Source organism: Channa argus, unplaced genomic scaffold (assembly GCF_033026475.1).
Source record: "Channa argus isolate prfri unplaced genomic scaffold, Channa argus male v1.0 Contig095, whole genome shotgun sequence".
Lineage (NCBI taxonomy): Eukaryota > Metazoa > Chordata > Actinopteri > Anabantiformes > Channidae > Channa > Channa argus.
Genome location: NW_027125314.1, coordinates 12,231 through 33,157, shown reverse-complemented (window position 1 = coordinate 33,157; position 20,927 = coordinate 12,231). Strand labels below are relative to the sequence as shown.

Below are 20,927 nucleotides of genomic sequence, written 5' to 3'. Positions count from 1 at the left end.
AAAGTTGCAATGGTCGTCGTTCAATTTCAGTTTTGAGTACCTGTTGAGGAGTTCCTTTCCTGCAATTGCATGCCCTCTTCTTGGTGCACGCGATATGGCAAACAGCATGTGCAAATTGGTCAAAGAAATCGAAAAGGGCAAGCAGCAAGTGCAAATTGGTCAAAGAAATCGAAAAGGGTTATGCGAGACTACAGAAGAAAGTTAAGAACCAATTTCTAAACAGCCTCAGTTTGGACAAAGCCACCACATACTATTAATCGAAATAGAGACTTTCTCCCATGAAAAATAGCTGCACTTGCAGCAGCAGCCCTAGGATGTCAATTACAACAGGCGGAGATACTGTCCACTATACTAACGAGGACTGGAACAGCACTGCCCCCGACCATGCCCCTGGTGTAGTTACGCCGTTCTGATGCCATTACTTTTACTCGCTCAAAGTTGGACAAAAAAGCATCACTTGTCAAATTACGCCCCTACGTTCTCCGGCAATCTGCATTTGAAAAGGAACGTTACCTACGGGCCTGAATGTGAAAGCCTGCTTTTGCCTGTTAGATCTTTTGCATTCACTCCAGAGTAGTCGCCGAAAAAAGGCTGTGTCTTTGACAGAGCGGACGATTACTGGCTAAAGTTGCAATGGTCGTTATTCAATTTCAGTTTTGAGTACCTGTTGAGGAGTTCCTTTCCTGCAATTGGATGCCCTATTCTTGGTGCACGCAATATGGCAAACAGCATGTGCAAATTGGTCAAAGAAATCGAAAAGGGCAAGCAGCAAGTGCAAATTGGTCAAAGAAATCGAAAAGGGTTATGCGAGATTACAGAAGAAAGTTAAGAACCAATTTCTAAACAGCCTCAGCTTGGACAAAGCCACAACATACTATTAATTGAAATAGAGACTTTCTCCCATGAAAAATAGCTGCACTTGCAGCAGCAGCCCTAGGATGTCCATTACAACAGGCGGAGATACTGTCCACTATACTAATGAGGACTGGAACAGCACTGCCCCCGGCCATGCCCCTGGTGTAATTACGCCGTTCTGATGCCATTACTTTTACTCGCTCAAGGTTGGACAAAAAAGCATCACTTGTCAAATTACGCCCCTACGTTCTCCGGCAATCTGCATTTGAAAAGGAACGTTACCTACGGGCCTGAATATGAAAGCCTGCTTTTGCCTGTTAGATCTTTTGCAGTCACTCCAGATTAGTCGCCGAAAAAAGGCTGTGTCTTTAACAGAGCGGACAATTACTGGCTAAAGTTGCAATGGTCGTTATTCAATTTCAGTTTTGAGTATCTGTTGACTACAATTGCGCGCCCTCTTCTTGTTGGACGCGATATGGCAAACAGCATGTGCAAATTGGTCAAAGAAATCAAAAAGGGTTTTGCGAGACTACAGAAGATTGTTAAGAACCAATTTCTAAACAGCCTTTGTTTCTCCCATGAAAAACAGCTGCACTGAAGCAGCAGCCCTAGGATGTCAATTACCACAGCTTCAATCCCCTCTCCACGCTACACTGGCTTAGCATTGGACCGATCAGCCTCCACATATGAGCATGGTCCCCATTAAACTGACAAAGTACCTATTGTGCACTAGGATTTTGGAAAGCCCCTTAGAGTCGACCTTGCACGATAATGTGTCGCTTTGTGGTTAGATGCTACCCTCTGAAAGTAATACCCTACGTGGCTAAATTCTGTAGTGTAGTGGATATCACCTTGGCCTAACATGCATAAAGGTCCCTCGTTCGAAATCAGGCAGAAACCCTTTTGCTAACCATTATCATGTGCACAGTCAGTCTGGGTGGATTGCCTTGTAAAAGGGGTTGTCTCAGCTCTAACAATTAGAAAAGCAACACTTTTAGTTTTAGTACTACAAAGTTCGATAAAGATCCTTTCATCCCAAAACCCCTGAGGAGTTAACTTCCACGACCGTGTTATTCTTCTTGCTGGGAAGCTACGCTCTGAAGTAGCTCGTCAAAGTCGCCGATTTCTGTGGTGTAGCGGTTATCAAGTTCGCCTCACAGGTGAAAGGTCCCTGGCCTGAAACCAGGCAGAAACACAATTGTTGTTATTTTAAGATGACATTCACACTCAAGCTGTGTCAGTGGGTTGACTAAGTTCTTACACATGCTTGCAATGGTCGTCGTTCAATTTCAGTTTTGAGTTACCTGTTGAGGAGTTCCTTTCCTGCAATTGCATGCCCTCTTCTTGGTGCACGCGATATGGCAAACAGCATGTGCAAATTGGTCAAAGAAATTGAAAAGGGTTATGCGAGACTACAGAAGAAAGTTAAGAACCAATTTCTAAACAGCCTCAGTTTGGACAAAGCCACCACATACTATTAATCGAAATAGAGACTTTCTCCAATGAAAAATAGCTGCACTTGCAGCAGCAGCCCTAGGATGTCAATTACAACAGGCGGAGATCCTGTCCACTATACTAACGAGGACTGGAACAGCACTGGCCCCGGCCATGCCCCTGGTGTAGTTACGCCGTTCTGATGCCATTAGTTTTACTCGCACAAGGTTGGATAAAAATGCATCACTTGTCAAATTACGCCCCTACGTTCTCCGGCAATCTGCAATTGAAAAGGAACGTTACCTACGGGCCTGAATGTGAAAGCCTGCTTTTGCCTACGCTCTGAAGTAGCCCGTCAAAGTCGCCGGTATCTGTGGTGTAGCGGTTATCAAGTTCGCCTCACACGTGAAAGGTCCCTAGCCTGAAATCAGGCAGAAACACAATTGTTGTTATTTTAAGATGACATTCACACTCAAGCTGTGTCAGTGGGTTGACTAAGTTCTTACACATGCTTGCTCCGTAAAACAACCTGAAATCACAGAATGGCACACATAGAGACTACCTTCCGAACCGTCTTAAGTACAAAAACAAAAGATTAGGGGCCTCTTGGCATCGTAAGCCAGACAGAGGTGGTGTAATGCCGAAACCCGGGATCGAACCAGGGACCTTCAGATCTTCAGTCTAACGCTCTCCCAACTGAGCTATTTCGGCACAACAACCGATGACTTCTTCTGGCCATCATTTGCAAATGCAAGCCTCCTCAACCAAGCCAAAGACGTATTGCGGGAAATTTCAACTGTCCGGGACAAAGGCAAAAAGACTCTCCCCGTCGGGGAATCGAACCCCGGTCTTCCACGTGACAGGCGGAGATACTGTCCACTATACTAACGAGGACTGGAAAAGCACTGCTCGTTTGCAGTCTCGCCAGAGTAGTCGCTGGACAAAGGCTGTGTGCCTTTGACTGAGCGGACCATTACTGGCTAAAGTTGCAATTGTCGTCGTTCAATTTCAGTTTTGAGTACCTGTTGAGGAGTTCCTTTCCTGCAATTGCATGCCCTCTTCTTGATGCACGCGATATGGCAAACAGCATGTGCAAATTGGTCAAAGAAATCGAAAATGGCAAGCAGCAAGTGCAAATTGGTCAAAGAAATCGAAAAGGGTTATGCGAGACTACAGAAGAAAGTTAAGAACCAATTTCTAAACAGCCTCACTTTGGACAAAGCCACCACATACTATTAATCGAAATAGAGACTTTCTCCCATGAAAAATAGCTGCACTTGCAGCAGCAGCCCTAGGATGTCAATTACAACAGGCGGAGATACTGTCCACTATACTAACGAGGACTGGAACAGCACTGCCCCCGGCCATGCCCCTGGTGTAGTTACGCCGTTCTGATGCCATTACTTTTACTCGCTCAAGGTTGGACAAAAATGAATCAATTGTCAAATTACTTTCCTACGTTCTCCGTCAATCTGCATTTGAAAAGGAACGTTACCTACGGGCCTGAATGTGAAAGCCTACTTTTGCCTGTTAGATCTTTTGCAGTCACTCCAGAGTAGTCGCCGAAAAAAGGCTGTGTCTTTGACAGAGCGGACGATTACTGGCTAAAGTTGCAATGGTCGTTATTCAATTTCAGTTTTGAGTATCTGTTGACTACAATTGCGCGCCCTCTTGTTGTTGGACGCGATATGGCAAACAGCATGTGCAAATTGGTCAAAGAAATCAAAAAGGGTTTTGCGAGACTACAGAAGATTGTTAAGAACCAATTTCTAAACAGCCTTTGTTTCTCCCATGAAAAACAGCTGCACTGAAGCAGCAGCCCTAGGATGTCAATTACCACAGCTTCAATCCCCTCTCCACGCTACACTGGCTTAGCATTGGACCGATCAGCCTCCACATATGAGCATGGTCCCCATTAAGCTGAGAAAGTACCTATTGTGCACTAGGATTTTGGAAAGCCCCTTAGAGTCGACCTTGCACGATAATGTGTCGCTTTGTGGTTAGATGCTACCCTCTGAAAGTAATACCCTACGTGGCTAAATTCTGTAGTGTAGTGGATATCACCTTGGCCTAACATGCATAAAGGTCCCTCGTTCGAAATCAGGCAGAAACCCTTTTGCTATCCATTATCCTGTGCACAGTCAGTCTGGGTGGATTGCCTTGTAAAAGGGGTTGTCTCAGCTCTAACAATTAGAAAGGCAACACTTTTGGTTTTAGTACTACAAAGTTCGATAAAGATCCTTTCATCCCAAAACCCCTGAGGAGTAAACTTCCACGACCGTGGTATTCTTCTTGCTGGGAAGCTACGCTCTGAAGTAGCTCGTCAAAGTACTGGCCCCGGCCATGCCCCTGGTGTAGTTACGCTGTTCTGATGCCATTACTTTTAATCGCTCAAGGTTGGACAAAAATGCATCACTTGTCAAATTACGCCCCTACGTTCTCCGGCAATCTGCATTTGAAAAGGAACGTTACCTACGGGCCTGAATGTGAAAGCCTGCTTTTGCCTACGCTCTGAAGTAGCTCGTCAAAGTCGCCGGTATCTGTGGTGTAGCGGTTATCAAGTTCGCCTCACACGTGAAAGGTCCCTGGCCTGAAATCAGGCAGAAACACAATTGTTGTTATTTTAAAATGACATTTACACTCAAGCTGTGTCAGTGGGTTGACTAAGTTCTTACACATGCTTGCTCCGTAAAACAACCTGAAATCACAGAATGGCACACATAGAGACTACCTTCCAAACCGTGTTAAGTAAAAAAACAAAAGGTTAGGGGACTCTTGGCATCGTACGCAAGACAGAGGTGGTGTAATGCCAAAACCCGGGATCGAACCAGGGACCTTTAAATCTTCAGTCTAACGCTCTCCCAACTGAGCTATTTCGGCACAACAACTGATGACTTCTTCTGGCCATCATTTGCAAATGCAAGCCTCCTCAACCAAGCCAAAGACGTATTGCGGGAAATTTCAACTGTCCGGGACAAAGGCAAAAAGACTCTCCCCGTCGGGGAATCGAACCCCGGTCTTCCACGTGACAGGCGGAGATACTGTCCACTATACTAACGAGGACTGGAAAAGCACTGCTCGTTTGCAGTCTCGCCAGAGTAGTCGCTGGACAAAGGCTGTGTGCCTTTGACTGAGCGGACCATTACTGGCTAAAGTTGCAATTGTCGTCGTTCAATTTCAGTTTTGAGTACCTGTTGAGGAGTTCCTTTCCTGCAATTGCATGCCCTCTTCTTGGTGCACGCGATATGGCAAACAGCATGTGCAAATTGGTCAAAGAAATCGAAAAGGGCAAGCAGCAAGTGCAAATTGGTCAAAGAAATCGAAAAGGGTTATGCGAGACTACAGAAGAAAGTTAAGAACCAATTTCTAAACAGCCTCAGTTTGGACAAAGCCACCACATACTATTAATCGAAATAGAGACTTTCTCCCATGAAAAATAGCTGCACTTGCAGCTGCAGCCCTAGGATGTCAATTACAACAGGCGGAGATACTGTCCACTATACTAACGAGGACTGGAACAGCACTGCCCCCGGCCATGCCCCTGGTGTAATTACGCCGTTCTGATGCCATTACTTTTACTCGCTCAAGGTTGGACAAAAATGAATCAATTGTCAAATTACGCTCCTACGTTCTCCGTCAATCTGCATTTGAAAAGGAACGTTACCTACGGGCCTGAATGTGAAAGCCTACTTTTGCCTGTTAGATCTTTTGCAGTCACTCCAGAGTAGTCGCCGAAAAAAGGCTGTGTCTTTGACAGAGCGGACGATTACTGGCTAAAGTTGCAATGGTCGTTATTCAATTTCAGTTTTGAGTATCTGTTGACTACAATTGCGCGCCCTCTTCTTGTTGGACGCGATATGGCAAACAGCATGTGCAAATTGGTCAAAGAAATCGAAAAGGGCAAGCAGCAAGTGCAAATTGGTCAAAGAAATCGAAAAGGGTTATGCGAGACTACAGAAGAAAGTTAAGAACCAATTTCTAAACAGCCTCAGTTTGGACAAAGCCACCACATACTATTAATCGAAATAGAGACTTTCTCCCATGAAAAATAGCTGCACTTGCAGCAGCAGCCCTAGGATGTCAATTACAACAGGCGGAGATACTGTCCACTATACTAACGAGGACTGGAACAGCACTGCCCCCGGCCATGCCCCTGGTGTAATTACGCCGTTCTGATGCCATTACTTTTACTCGCTCAAGGTTGGACAAAAATGAATCAATTGTCAAATTACGCTCCTACGTTCTCCGTCAATCTGCATTTGAAAAGGAACGTTACCTACGGGCCTGAATGTGAAAGCCTACTTTTGCCTGTTAGATCTTTTGCAGTCACTCCAGAGTAGTCGCCGAAAAAAGGCTGTGTCTTTGACAGAGCGGACGATTACTGGCTAAAGTTGCAATGGTCGTTATTCAATTTCAGTTTTGAGTATCTGTTGACTACAATTGCGCGCCCTCTTCTTGTTGGACGCGATATGGCAAACAGCATGTGCAAATTGGTCAAAGAAATCAAAAAGGGTTTTGCGAGACTACAGAAGATTGTTAAGAACCAATTTCTAAACAGCCTTTGTTTCTCCCATGAAAAACAGCTGCACTGAAGCAGCAGCCCTAGGATGTCAATTACCACAGCTTCAATCCCCTCTCCACGCTACACTGGCTTAGCATTGGACCGATCAGCCTCCACATATGAGCATGGTCCCCATTAAGCTGAGAAAGTACCTATTGTGCACTAGGATTTTGGAAAGCCCCTTAGAGTCGACCTTGCACGATAATGTGTCGCTTTGTGGTTAGATGCTACCCTCTGAAAGTAATACCCTACGTGGCTAAATTCTGTAGTGTAGTGGATATCACCTTGGCCTAACATGCATAAAGGTCCCTCGTTCGAAATCAGGCAGAAACCCTTTTGCTATCCATTATCCTGTGCACAGTCAGTCTGGGTGGATTGCCTTGTAAAAGGGGTTGTCTCAGCTCTAACAATTAGAAAGGCAACACTTTTGGTTTTAGTACTACAAAGTTCGATAAAGATCCTTTCATCCCAAAACCCCTGAGGAGTAAACTTCCACGACCGTGGTATTCTTCTTGCTGGGAAGCTACGCTCTGAAGTAGCTCGTCAAAGTCGCCGATTTCTGTGGTGTAGCGGTTATCAAGTTCGCCTCACACGTGAAAGGTCCCTGGCCTGAAACCAGGCAGAAACACAATTGTTGTTATTTAAAGATGACATTAACACTCAAGCTGTGTCAGTGGGTTGACTAATGGTCGTCGTCGTTCAATTTCAGTTTTGAGTTACCTGTTGAGGAGTTCCTTTCCTGCAATTGCATGCCCTCTTCTTGGTGCACGCGATATGGCAAACAGCATGTGCAAATTGGTCAAAGAAATTGAAAAGGGTTATGCGAGACTACAGAAGAAAGTTAAGAACCAATTTCTAAACAGCCTCAGTTTGGACAAAGCCACCACATACTATTAATCGAAATAGAGACTTTCTCCAATGAAAAATAGCTGCACTTGCAGCAGCAGCCCTAGGATGTCAATTACAACAGGCGGAGATCCTGTCCACTATACTAACGAGGACTGGAACAGCACTGGCCCCGGCCATGCCCCTGGTGTAGTTACGCCGTTCTGATGCCATTAGTTTTACTCGCACAAGGTTGGATAAAAATGCATCACTTGTCAAATTACGCCCCTACGTTCTCCGGCAATCTGCAATTGAAAAGGAACGTTACCTACGGGCCTGAATGTGAAAGCCTGCTTTTGCCTACGCTCTGAAGTAGCCCGTCAAAGTCGCCGGTATCTGTGGTGTAGCGGTTATCAAGTTCGCCTCACACGTGAAAGGTCCCTAGCCTGAAATCAGGCAGAAACACAATTGTTGTTATTTTAAGATGACATTCACACTCAAGCTGTGTCAGTGGGTTGACTAAGTTCTTACACATGCTTGCTCCGTAAAACAACCTGAAATCACAGAATGGCACACATAGAGACTACCTTCCGAACCGTCTTAAGTACAAAAACAAAAGATTAGGGGCCTCTTGGCATCGTAAGCCGGACAGAGGTGGTGTAATGCAGAAACCCGGGATCGAACCAGGGACCTTCAGATCTTCAGTCTAACGCTCTCCCAACTGAGCTATTTCGACACAACAACCGATGACTTCTTCTGGCCATCATTTGCAAATGCAAGCCTCCTCAACCAAGCCAAAGACGTATTGCGGGAAATTTCAACTGTCCGGGACAAAGGCAAAAAGACTCTCCCCGTCGGGGAATCGAACCCCGGTCTTCCACGTGACAGGCGGAGATACTGTCCACTATACTAACGAGGACTGGAAAAGCACTGCTCGTTTGCAGTCTCGCCAGAGTAGTCGCTGGACAAAGGCTGTGTGCCTTTGACTGAGCGGACCATTACTGGCTAAAGTTGCAATTGTCGTCGTTCAATTTCAGTTTTGAGTACCTGTTGAGGAGTTCCTTTCCTGCAATTGCATGCCCTCTTCTTGATGCACGCGATATGGCAAACAGCATGTGCAAATTGGTCAAAGAAATCGAAAATGGCAAGCAGCAAGTGCAAATTGGTCAAAGAAATCGAAAAGGGTTATGCGAGACTACAGAAGAAAGTTAAGAACCAATTTCTAAACAGCCTCACTTTGGACAAAGCCACCACATACTATTAATCGAAATAGAGACTTTCTCCCATGAAAAATAGCTGCACTTGCAGCAGCAGCCCTAGGATGTCAATTACAACAGGCGGAGATACTGTCCACTATACTAACGAGGACTGGAACAGCACTGCCCCCGGCCATGCCCCTGGTGTAGTTACGCCGTTCTGATGCCATTACTTTTACTCGCTCAAGGTTGGACAAAAATGAATCAATTGTCAAATTACTTTCCTACGTTCTCCGTCAATCTGCATTTGAAAAGGAACGTTACCTACGGGCCTGAATGTGAAAGCCTACTTTTGCCTGTTAGATCTTTTGCAGTCACTCCAGAGTAGTCGCCGAAAAAAGGCTGTGTCTTTGACAGAGCGGACGATTACTGGCTAAAGTTGCAATGGTCGTTATTCAATTTCAGTTTTGAGTATCTGTTGACTACAATTGCGCGCCCTCTTCTTGTTGGACGCGATATGGCAAACAGCATGTGCAAATTGGTCAAAGAAATCAAAAAGGGTTTTGCGAGACTACAGAAGATTGTTAAGAACCAATTTCTAAACAGCCTTTGTTTCTCCCATGAAAAACAGCTGCACTGAAGAAGCAGCCCTAGGATGTCAATTACCACAGCTTCAATCCCCTCTCCACGCTACACTGGCTTAGCATTGGACCGATCAGCCTCCACATATGAGCATGGTCCCCATTAAGCTGAGAAAGTACCTATTGTGCACTAGGATTTTGGAAAGCCCCTTAGAGTCGACCTTGCACGATAATGTGTCGCTTTGTGGTTAGATGCTACCCTCTGAAAGTAATACCCTACGTGGCTAAATTCTGTAGTGTAGTGGATATCACCTTGGCCTAACATGCATAAAGGTCCCTCGTTCGAAATCAGGCAGAAACCCTTTTGCTATCCATTATCCTGTGCACAGTCAGTCTGGGTGGATTGCCTTGTAAAAGGGGTTGTCTCAGCTCTAACAATTAGAAAGGCAACACTTTTGGTTTTAGTACTACAAAGTTCGATAAAGATCCTTTCATCCCAAAACCCCTGAGGAGTAAACTTCCACGACCGTGGTATTCTTCTTGCTGGGAAGCTACGCTCTGAAGTAGCTCGTCAAAGTCGCCGATTTCTGTGGTGTAGCGGTTATCAAGTTCGCCTCACACGTGAAAGGTCCCTGGCCTGAAACCAGGCAGAAACACAATTGTTGTTATTTAAAGATGACATTAACACTCAAGCTGTGTCAGTGGGTTGACTAATGGTCGTCGTCGTTCAATTTCAGTTTTGAGTTACCTGTTGAGGAGTTCCTTTCCTGCAATTGCATGCCCTCTTCTTGGTGCACGCGATATGGCAAACAGCATGTGCAAATTGGTCAAAGAAATCGAAAAGGGTTATGCGAGACTACAGAAGAAAGTTAAGAACCAATTTCTAAACAGCTTCCGTTTGGACAAAGCCACCACATACTATTAATCGAAATAGAGACTTTCTCCAATGAAAAATAGCTGCACTTGCAGCAGCAGCCCTAGGATGTCAATTACAACAGGCGGAGATCCTGTACACTATACTAACGAGGACTGGAACAGCACTGGCCCCGGCCATGCCCCTGGTGTAGTTACGCTGTTCTGATGCCATTACTTTTAATCGCTCAAGGTTGGACAAAAATGCATCACTTGTCAAATTACGCCCCTACGTTCTCCGGCAATCTGCATTTGAAAAGGAACGTTACCTACGGGCCTGAATGTGAAAGCCTGCTTTTGCCTACGCTCTGAAGTAGCTCGTCAAAGTCGCCGGTATCTGTGGTGTAGCGGTTATCAAGTTCGCCTCACACGTGAAAGGTCCCTGGCCTGAAATCAGGCAGAAACACAATTGTTGTTTTTTTAAAATGACATTTACACTCAAGCTGTGTCAGTGGGTTGACTAAGTTCTTACACATGCTTGCTCCGTAAAACAACCTGAAATCACAGAATGGCACACATAGAGACTACCTTCCGAACCGTCTTAAGTACAAAAACAAAAGTTTAGGGGCCTCTTGGCATCGTAAGCTGGACAGAGGTGGTGTAATGCCGAAACCCAGGATCGAACCAGGGACCTTCAGATCTTCAGTCTAACGCTCTCCCAACTGAGCTATTTCGGCACAACAACCGATGACTTCTTCTGGCCATCATTTGCAAATGCAAGCCTCCTCAACCAAGCCAAAGACGTATTGCGGGAAATTTCAACTGTCCGGGACAAAGGCAAAAAGACTCTCCCCGTCGGGGAATCGAACCCCGGTCTTCCACGTGACAGGCGGAGATACTGCCCACTATACTAACGAGGCCTGGAAAAGCACTGCTCGTTTGCAGTCTCGGGAGAGTAGTCGCTGGACAAAGGCTGTGTGCCTTTGACTGAGCGGACCATTACTGGCTAAAGTTGCAATTGTCGTCGTTCAATTTCAGTTTTGAGTACCTGTTGAGAAGTTCCTTTCCTGCAATTGCATGCCCTCTTCTTGGTGCACGCGATATGGCAAACAGCATGTGCAAATTGGTCAAAGAAATCGAAAAGGGCAAGCAGCAAGTGCAAATTGGTCAAAGAAATCGAAAAGGGTTATGCGAGACTACAGAAGAAAGTTAAGAACCAATTTCTAAACAGCCTCACTTTGGACAAAGCCACCACATACTATTAATCGAAATAGAGACTTTCTCCCATGAAAAATAGCTGCACTTGCAGCAGCAGCCCTAGGATGTCAATTACAACAGGCGGAGATACTGTCCACTATACTAACGAGGACTGGAACAGCACTGCCCCCGGCCATGCCCCTGGTGTAGTTACGCCGTTCTGATGCCATTACTTTTACTCGCTCAAGGTTGGACAAAAATGAATCAATTGTCAAATTACGCTCCTACGTTCTCCGTCAATCTGCATTTGAAAAGGAACGTTACCTACGGGCCTGAATGTGAAAGCCTACTTTTGCCTGTTAGATCTTTTGCAGTCACTCCAGAGTAGTCGCCGAAAAAAGGCTGTGTCTTTGACAGAGCGGACGATTACTGGCTAAAGTTGCAATGGTCGTTATTCAATTTCAGTTTTGAGTATCTGTTGACTACAATTGCGCGCCCTCTTCTTGTTGGACGCGATATGGCAAACAGCATGTGCAAATTGGTCAAAGAAATCAAAAAGGGTTTTGCGAGACTACAGAAGATTGTTAAGAACCAATTTCTAAACAGCCTCACTTTGGACAAAGCCACCACATACTATTAATCGAAATAGAGACTTTCTCCCATGAAAAATAGCTGCACTTGCAGCAGCAGCCCTAGGATGTCAATTACAACAGGCGGAGATACTGTCCACTATACTAACGAGGACTGGAACAGCACTGCCCCCGACCATGCCCCTGGTGTAGTTACGCCGTTCTGATGCCATTACTTTTACTCGCTCAAGGTTGGACAAAAAACCATCACTTGTCAAATTACGCCCCTACGTTCTCCGGCAATCTGCATTTGAAAAGGAACGTTACCTACGGGCCTGAATGTGAAAGCCTGCTTTTGCCTGTTAGATCTTTTGCATTCACTCCAGAGTAGTCGCCGAAAAAAGGCTGTGTCTTTGACAGAGCGGACGATTACTGGCTAAAGTTGCAATGGTCGTTATTCAATTTCAGTTTTGAGTACCTGTTGAGGAGTTCCTTTCCTGCAATTGGATGCCCTATTCTTGGTGCACGCAATATGGCAAACAGCATGTGCAAATTGGTCAAAGAAATCGAAAAGGGCAAGCAGCAAGTGCAAATTGGTCAAAGAAATCGAAAAGGGTTATGCGAGATTACAGAAGAAAGTTAAGAACCAATTTCTAAACAGCCTCAGCTTGGACAAAGCCACAACATACTATTAATTGAAATAGAGACTTTCTCCCATGAAAAATAGGTGCACTTGCAGCAGCAGCCCTAGGATGTCCATTACAACAGGCGGAAATACTGTCCACTATACTAATGAGGACTGGAACAGCACTGCCCCCGGCCATGCCCCTGGTGTAATTACGCCGTTCTGATGCCATTACTTTTACTCGCTCAAGGTTGGACAAAAAAGCATCACTTGTCAAATTACGCCCCTACGTTCTCCGGCAATCTGCATTTGAAAAGGAACGTTACCTACGGGCCTGAATATGAAAGCCTGCTTTTGCCTGTTAGATCTTTTGCAGTCACTCCAGATTAGTCGCCGAAAAAAGGCTGTGTCTTTAACAGAGCGGACAATTACTGGCTAAAGTTGCAATGGTCGTTATTCAATTTCAGTTTTGAGTACCTGTTGAGGAGTTCCTTTCCTGCAATTGGATGCCCTATTCTTGGTGCACGCAATATGGCAAACAGCATGTGCAAATTGGTCAAAGAAATCGAAAAGGGCAAGCAGCAAGTGCAAATTGGTCAAAGAAATCGAAAAGGGTTTTGCGAGACTACAGAAGATTGTTAAGAACCAATTTCTAAACAGCCTTTGTTTCTCCCATGAAAAACAGCTGCACTGAAGCAGCAGCCCTAGGATGTCAATTACCACAGCTTCAATCCCCTCTCCACGCTACACTGGCTTAGCATTGGACCGATCAGCCTCCACATATGAGCATGGTCCCCATTAAACTGACAAAGTACCTATTGTGCACTAGGATTTTGGAAAGCCCCTTAGAGTCGACCTTGCACGATAATGTGTCGCTTTGTGGTTAGATGCTACCCTCTGAAAGTAATACCCTACGTGGCTAAATTCTGTAGTGTAGTGGATATCACCTTGGCCTAACATGCATAAAGGTCCCTCGTTCGAAATCAGGCAGAAACCCTTTTGCTAACCATTATCATGTGCACAGTCAGTCTGGGTGGATTGCCTTGTAAAAGGGGTTGTCTCAGCTCTAACAATTAGAAAGGCAACACTTTTAGTTTTAGTACTACAAAGTTCGATAAAGATCCTTTCATCCCAAAACCCCTGAGGAGTTAACTTCCACGACCGTGTTATTCTTCTTGCTGGGAAGCTACGCTCTGAAGTAGCTCGTCAAAGTCGCCGATTTCTGTGGTGTAGCGGTTATCAAGTTCGCCTCACAGGTGAAAGGTCCCTGGCCTGAAACCAGGCAGAAACACAATTGTTGTTATTTTAAGATGACATTCACACTCAAGCTGTGTCAGTGGGTTGACTAAGTTCTTACACATGCTTGCAATGGTCGTCGTTCAATTTCAGTTTTGAGTTACCTGTTGAGGAGTTCCTTTCCTGCAATTGCATGCCCTCTTCTTGGTGCACGCGATATGGCAAACAGCATGTGCAAATTGGTCAAAGAAATCGAAAAGGGTTATGCGAGACTACAGAAGAAAGTTAAGAACCAATTTCTAAACAGCTTCCGTTTGGACAAAGCCACCACATACTATTAATCGAAATAGAGACTTTCTCCAATGAAAAATAGCTGCACTTGCAGCAGCAGCCCTAGGATGTCAATTACAACAGGCGGAGATCCTGTCCACTATACTAACGAGGACTGGAACAGCACTGGCCCCGGCCATGCCCCTGGTGTAGTTACGCTGTTCTGATGCCATTACTTTTAATCGCTCAAGGTTGGACAAAAATGCATCACTTGTCAAATTACGCCCCTACGTTCTCCGGCAATCTGCATTTGAAAAGGAACGTTACTTACGGGCCTGAATGTGAAAGCCTGCTTTTGCCTACGCTCTGAAGTAGCTCGTCAAAGTCGCCGGTATCTGTGGTGTAGCGGTTATCAAGTTCGCCTCACACGTGAAAGGTCCCTGGCCTGAAATCAGGCAGAAACACAATTGTTGTTATTTTAAGATGACATTTACACTCAAGCTGTGTCAGTGGGTTGACTAAGTTCTTACACGTGCTTGCTCCGTAAAACAACCTGAAATCACAGAATGGCACACATTGAGACTACCTTCCAAACCGTCTTAAGTACAAAAACAAAAGGTTAGGGGACTCTTGGCATCGTACGCAAGACAGAGGTGGTGTAATGCCAAAACCCGGGATCGAACCAGGGACCTTTAAATCTTCAGTCTAACGCTCTCCCAACTGAGCTATTTAGGCACAACAACCGATGACTTCTTCTGGCCATCATTTGCAAATGCAAGCCTCCTCAACCAAGCCAAAGACGTATTGCGGGAAATTTCAACTGTCCGGGACAAAGGCAAAAAGACTCTCCCCGTCGGGGAATCGAACCCCGGTCTTCCACGTGACAGGCGGAGATACTGTCCACTATACTAACGAGGACTGGAAAAGCACTGCTCGTTTGCAGTCTCGCGAGAGTAGTCGCTGAACAAAGGCTGTGTGCCTTTGACTGAGCGGACCATTACTGGCTAAAGTTGCAATGGTCGTCGTTCAATTTCAGTTTTGAGTACCTGTTGAGGAGTTCCTTTCCTGCAATTGCATGCCCTCTTCTTGGTGCACGCGATATGGCAAACAGCATGTGCAAATTGGTCAAAGAAATCGAAAAGGGCAAGCAGCAAGTGCAAATTGGTCAAAGAAATCGAAAAGGGTTATGCGAGACTACAGAAGAAAGTTAAGAACCAATTTCTAAACAGCCTCAGTTTGGACAAAGCCACCACATACTATTAATCGAAATAGAGACTTTCTCCCATGAAAAATAGCTGCACTTGCAGCAGCAGCCCTAGGATGTCAATTACAACAGGCGGAGATACTGTCCACTATACTAACGAGGACTGGAACAGCACTGCCCCCGACCATGCCCCTGGTGTAGTTACGCCGTTCTGATTCCATTACTTTTACTCGCTCAAAGTTGGACAAAAAAGCATCACTTGTCAAATTACGCCCCTACGTTCTCCGGCAATCTGCATTTGAAAAGGAACGTTACCTACGGGCCTGAATGTGAAAGCCTGCTTTTGCCTGTTAGATCTTTTGCATTCACTCCAGAGTAGTCGCCGAAAAAAGGCTGTGTCTTTGACAGAGCGGACGATTACTGGCTAAAGTTGCAATGGTCGTTATTCAATTTCAGTTTTGAGTATCTGTTGACTACAATTGCGCGCCCTCTTCTTGTTGGACGCGATATGGCAAACAGCATGTGCAAATTGGTCAAAGAAATCAAAAAGGGTTTTGCGAGACTACAGAAGATTGTTAAGAACCAATTTCTAAACAGCCTTTGTTTCTCCCATGAAAAACAGCTGCACTGAAGCAGCAGCCCTAGGATGTCAATTACCACAGCTTCAATCCCCTCTCCACGCTACACTGGCTTAGCATTGGACCGATCAGCCTCCACATATGAGCATGGTCCCCATTAAACTGACAAAGTACCTATTGTGCACTAGGATTTTGGAAAGCCCCTTAGAGTCGACCTTGCACGATAATGTGTCGCTTTGTGGTTAGATGCTACCCTCTGAAAGTAATACCCTACGTGGCTAAATTCTGTAGTGTAGTGGATATCACCTTGGCCTAACATGCATAAAGGTCCCTCGTTCGAAATCAGGCAGAAACCCTTTTGCTAACCATTATCATGTGCACAGTCAGTCTGGGTGGATTGCCTTGTAAAAGGGGTTGTCTCAGCTCTAACAATTAGAAAGGCAACACTTTTAGTTTTAGTACTACAAAGTTCGATAAAGATCCTTTCATCCCAAAACCCCTGAGGAGTTAACTTCCACGACCGTGTTATTCTTCTTGCTGGGAAGCTACGCTCTGAAGTAGCTCGTCAAAGTCGCCGATTTCTGTGGTGTAGCGGTTATCAAGTTCGCCTCACAGGTGAAAGGTCCCTGGCCTGAAACCAGGCAGAAACACAATTGTTGTTATTTTAAGATGACATTCACACTCAAGCTGTGTCAGTGGGTTGACTAAGTTCTTACACATGCTTGCAATGGTCGTCGTTCAATTTCAGTTTTGAGTTACCTGTTGAGGAGTTCCTTTCCTGCAATTGCATGCCCTCTTCTTGGTGCACGCGATATGGCAAACAGCATGTGCAAATTGGTCAAAGAAATCGAAAAGGGTTATGCGAGACTACAGAAGAAAGTTAAGAACCAATTTCTAAACAGCTTCCGTTTGGACAAAGCCACCACATACTATTAATCGAAATAGAGACTTTCTCCAATGAAAAATAGCTGCACTTGCAGCAGCAGCCCTAGGATGTCAATTACAACAGGCGGAGATCCTGTCCACTATACTAACGAGGACTGGAACAGCACTGGCCCCGGCCATGCCCCTGGTGTAGTTACGCTGTTCTGATGCCATTACTTTTAATCGCTCAAGGTTGGACAAAAATGCATCACTTGTCAAATTACGCCACTACGTTCTCCGGCAATCTGCATTTGAAAAGGAACGTTACTTACGGGCCTGAATGTGAAAGCCTGCTTTTGCCTACGCTCTGAAGTAGCTCGTCAAAGTCGCCGGTATCTGTGGTGTAGCGGTTATCAAGTTTGCCTCACACGTGAAAGGTCCCTGGCCTGAAACCAGGCAGAAACACAATTGTTGTTATTTTAAGATGACATTCACACTCAAGCTGTGTCAGTGGGTTGACTAAGTTCTTACACATGCTTGCTCCGTAAAACAACCTGAAATCACAGAATGGCACACATTGAGACTACTTTCCAAACCGTCTTAAGTACAAAAACAAAAGGTTAGGGGACTCTTGGCATCGTACGCAAGACAGAGGTGGTGTAATGCCAAAACCCGGGATCGAACCAGGGACCTTTAAATCTTCAGTCTAACGCTCTCCCAACTGAGCTATTTAGGCACAACAACCGATGACTTCTTCTGGCCATCATTTGCAAATGCAAGCCTCCTCAACCAAGCCAAAGACGTATTGCGGGAAATTTCAACTGTCCGGGACAAAGGCAAAAAGACTCTCCCCGTCGGGGAATCGAACCCCGGTCTTCCACGTGACAGGCAGAGATACTGTCCACTATACTAACGAGGACTGGAAAAGCACTGCTCGTTTGCAGTCTCGCGAGAGTAGTCGCTGAACAAAGGCTGTGTGCCTTTGACTGAGCGGACCATTACTGGCTAAAGTTGCAATGGTCGTCGTTCAATTTCAGTTTTGAGTACCTGTTGAGGAGTTCCTTTCCTGCAATTGCATGCCCTCTTCTTGGTGCACGCGATATGGCAAACAGCATGTGCAAATTGGTCAAAGAAATCGAAAAGGGCAAGCAGCAAGTGCAAATTGGTCAAAGAAATCGAAAAGGGTTATGCGAGACTACAGAAGAAAGTTAAGAACCAATTTCTAAACAGCCTCAGTTTGGACAAAGCCACCACATACTATTAATCGAAATAGAGACTTTCTCCCATGAAAAATAGCTGCACTTGCAGCAGCAGCCCTAGGATGTCAATTACAACAGGCGGAGATACTGTCCACTATACTAACGAGGACTGGAACAGCACTGCCCCCGACCATGCCCCTGGTGTAGTTACGCCGTTCTGATGCCATTACTTTTACTCGCTCAAAGTTGGACAAAAAAGCATCACTTGTCAAATTACGCCCCTACGTTCTCCGGCAATCTGCATTTGAAAAGGAACGTTACCTACGGGCCTGAATGTGAAAGCCTGCTTTTGCCTGTTAGATCTTTTGCATTCACTCCAGAGTAGTCGCCGAAAAAAGGCTGTGTCTTTGACAGAGCGGACGATTACTGGCTAAAGTTGCAATGGTCGTTATTCAATTTCAGTTTTGAGTACCTGTTGAGGAGTTCCTTTCCTGCAATTGGATGCCCTATTCTTGGTGCACGCAATATGGCAAACAGCATGTGCAAATTGGTCAAAGAAATCGAAAAGGGCAAGCAGCAAGTGCAAATTGGTCAAAGAAATCGAAAAGGGTTATGCGAGATTACAGAAGAAAGTTAAGAACCAATTTCTAAACAGCCTCAGCTTGGACAAAGCCACAACATACTATTAATTGAAATAGAGACTTTCTCCCATGAAAAATAGCTGCACTTGCAGCAGCAGCCCTAGGATGTCCATTACAACAGGCGGAGATACTGTCCACTATACTAATGAGGACTGGAACAGCACTGCCCCCGGCCATGCCCCTGGTGTAATTACGCCGTTCTGATGCCATTACTTTTACTCGCTCAAGGTTGGACAAAAAAGCATCACTTGTCAAATTACGCCCCTACGTTCTCCGGCAATCTGCATTTGAAAAGGAACGTTACCTACGGGCCTGAATATGAAAGCCTGCTTTTGCCTGTTAGATCTTTTGCAGTCACTCCAGATTAGTCGCCGAAAAAAGGCTGTGTCTTTAACAGAGCGGACAATTACTGGCTAAAGTTGCAATGGTCGTTATTCAATTTCAGTTTTGAGTATCTGTTGACTACAATTGCGCGCCCTCTTCTTGTTGGACGCGATATGGCAAACAGCATGTGCAAATTGGTCAAAGAAATCAAAAAGGGTTTTGCGAGACTACAGAAGATTGTTAAGAACCAATTTCTAAACAGCCTTTGTTTCTCCCATGAAAAACAGCTGCACTGAAGCAGCAGCCCTAGGATGTCAATTACCACAGCTTCAATCCCCTCTCCACGCTACACTGGCTTAGCATTGGACCGATCAGCCTCCACATATGAGCATGGTCCCCATTAAACTGACAAAGTACCTATTGTGCACTAGGATTTTGGAAAGCCCCTTAGAGTCGACCTTGCACGATAATGTGTCGCTTTGTGGTTAGATGCTACCCTCTGAAAGTAATACCCTACGTGGCTAAATTCTGTAGTGTAGTGGATATCACCTTGGCCTAACATGCATAAAGGTCCCTCGTTCGAAATCAGGCAGAAACCCTTTTGCTAACCATTATCATGTGCACAGTCAGTCTGGGTGGATTGCCTTGTAAAAGGGGTTGTCTCAGCTCTAACAATTAGAAAAGCAACACTTTTAGTTTTAGTACTACAAAGTTCGATAAAGATCCTTTCATCCCAAAACCCCTGAGGAGTTAACTTCCACGACCGTGTTATTCTTCTTGCTGGGAAGCTACGCTCTGAAGTAGCTCGTCAAAGTCGCCGATTTCTGTGGTGTAGCGGTTATCAAGTTCGCCTCACAGGTGAAAGGTCCCTGGCCTGAAACCAGGCAGAAACACAATTGTTGTTATTTTAAGATGACATTCACACTCAAGCTGTGTCAGTGGGTTGACTAAGTTCTTACACATGCTTGCAATGGTCGTCGTTCAATTTCAGTTTTGAGTTACCTGTTGAGGAGTTCCTTTCCTGCAATTGCATGCCCTCTTCTTGGTGCACGCGATATGGCAAACAGCATGTGCAAATTGGTCAAAGAAATTGAAAAGGGTTATGCGAGACTACAGAAGAAAGTTAAGAACCAATTTCTAAACAGCCTCAGTTTGGACAAAGCCACCACATACTATTAATCGAAATAGAGACTTTCTCCAATGAAAAATAGCTGCACTTGCAGCAGCAGCCCTAGGATGTCAATTACAACAGGCGGAGATCCTGTCCACTATACTAACGAGGACTGGAACAGCACTGGCCCCGGCCATGCCCCTGGTGTAGTTACGCCGTTCTGATGCCATTAGTTTTACTCGCACAAGGTTGGATAAAAATGCATCACTTGTCAAATTACGCCCCTACGTTCTCCGGCAATCTGCAATTGAAAAGGAACGTTACCTACGGGCCTGAATGTGAAAGCCTGCTTTTGCCTACGCTCTGAAGTAGCCCGTCAAAGTCGCCGGTATCTGTGGTGTAGCGGTTATCAAGTTCGCCTCACACGTGAAAGGTCCCTAGCCTGAAATCAGGCAGAAACACAATTGTTGTTATTTTAAGATGACATTCACACTCAAGCTGTGTCAGTGGGTTGACTAAGTTCTTACACATGCTTGCTCCGTAAAACAACCTGAAATCACAGAATGGCACACATAGAGACTACCTTCCGAACCGTCTTAAGTACAAAAACAAAAGATTAGGGGCCTCTTGACATCGTAAGCCAGACAGAGGTGGTGTAATGCCGAAACCCGGGATCGAACCAGGGACCTTCAGATCTTCAGTCTAACGCTCTCCCAACTGAGCTATTTCGGCACAACAACCGATGACTTCTTCTGGCCATCATTTGCAAATGCAAGCCTCCTCAACCAAGCCAAAGACGTATTGC

The 20,927-nt window shown here is 45.3% G+C and overlaps 3 non-coding genes across 3 annotated transcripts; all 3 read right to left on the bottom strand.

The window, feature by feature from the left end:
* Positions 1–2,927: 2,927 nt before the first annotated feature.
* trnaf-gaa (transfer RNA phenylalanine (anticodon GAA)) lies at positions 2,928–3,000 on the bottom strand. Its single transcript has one exon. It is a non-coding gene; the product is annotated as a tRNA-Phe (tRNA).
* A 2,096-nt stretch (positions 3,001–5,096) lies between these two features.
* On the bottom strand, positions 5,097–5,169 carry trnaf-gaa (transfer RNA phenylalanine (anticodon GAA)). The gene has a single exon. It is a non-coding gene; the product is annotated as a tRNA-Phe (tRNA).
* Positions 5,170–20,781: 15,612 nt separating this feature from the next.
* Positions 20,782–20,854, bottom strand: trnaf-gaa (transfer RNA phenylalanine (anticodon GAA)). The gene has a single exon. It is a non-coding gene; the product is annotated as a tRNA-Phe (tRNA).
* Between the last annotated feature and the right edge of the window lie 73 nt (positions 20,855–20,927).